The sequence below is a fragment of the Chrysochloris asiatica genome, unplaced genomic scaffold (assembly GCF_000296735.1).
Source record: "Chrysochloris asiatica unplaced genomic scaffold, ChrAsi1.0 scaffold00242, whole genome shotgun sequence".
Classification (NCBI taxonomy): domain Eukaryota; kingdom Metazoa; phylum Chordata; class Mammalia; order Afrosoricida; family Chrysochloridae; genus Chrysochloris; species Chrysochloris asiatica.
In genome coordinates this window covers 3,471,861-3,473,119 of record NW_006408760.1, presented here as the reverse complement: position 1 = coordinate 3,473,119, position 1,259 = coordinate 3,471,861, and positions in this window count along the sequence as shown.

The window sequence follows — 1,259 nt, the reverse complement described above, 5'->3', positions numbered from 1 at the left end:
GTGAGATGATATCTCATTGTTATTTTGATTTGCATCTCTCTAATGGTTAGTGATAGTGAGCATTTCTTCATATGTTTGTTGGCTGCCCGGATCTCTTCCTTGGTGAAGTGTCTGCTCATGTCCTGTGCCCACTTTTTAATTGGGTTGTCTTTTTCTTGTAGAGGTGTTGTAGTTTCCTGTATATTTTAGAAATGAGTCCCTTGTGCCCTGTAAACTTTTACTCAATCCACAATAAAAACCTTAAATAATAAAAGAAGAAAAAAAACCTTACAAATAGCAGGAAAACCTGTCAGATAGCACTGGAAAATTGAATATTGAAACAAGAAGAATAGCACCAGAATACTGTCAAATGTAGTGCCAAAAGATGAATCCCTCAGGTTGGAAGGCACTCAAAATATGACTGAGGAAGAGTTGATGCCTCAAAGTACAGTTGACTGTGATGACGTGAAAGGAATAAAGCTTTAAGGACCTTCATTTGTTGATGGCAGACAATTCAAAATGAAGAAAAACGGCTGTGAACATCCACTAATAATTGGAACATGAAATATATGAAATATTAATCTAGGAAAATTGGAAGTTGTTGAAAATGAAATGGAACTCATAAACATTGAAATCCTAAGCACTAGTGAGTGGAAATGGACCAGTACCGACCAGTTTGAATCTGTCAATCACATGGTTTACTATGTCGGGAATGACAAATTGAAGAGGAATGGCATTGTATTCATCATGAAAAAAACCACACATTTCAATATCTATCTTGAAGTATAATGCTGTCTGTGATAAGATAATATTTACATGCCTATAAGTAAGACTAGTTAATACCATTATTATTCAAATTGACACACCAACCACTAAAAACAATGATGGTGGATTGAAGAATTCTACCAACTTTTTCAGTCTGAAGTTGACCAAGCATACAATCCAGATGTATTGACAATTACTGGTGACTGAAATGCAAAAATTGGAAACAAAGAGAAAGGATCAGTAGTTGGAAAATATGGCCCTGTTAATATAAATGATGCTGGAGATCTCATGATAGAATTTTGCAAGACTTCTGTTGTACATAGGGTCACATGGTCACCAACTTGATGTCACCTAACAACAACAACAATGACTTCTTCATGGCAAGAACCTTTTTTAAACAACATAAAAGATGATTGAATACATGGATATCACCAGATGGAATACACAGAAATCAAATAGACTATATCTGTGGCAAGAAACAGTGAAAAAGTTCCATATCATCAGGCAAAACAAGA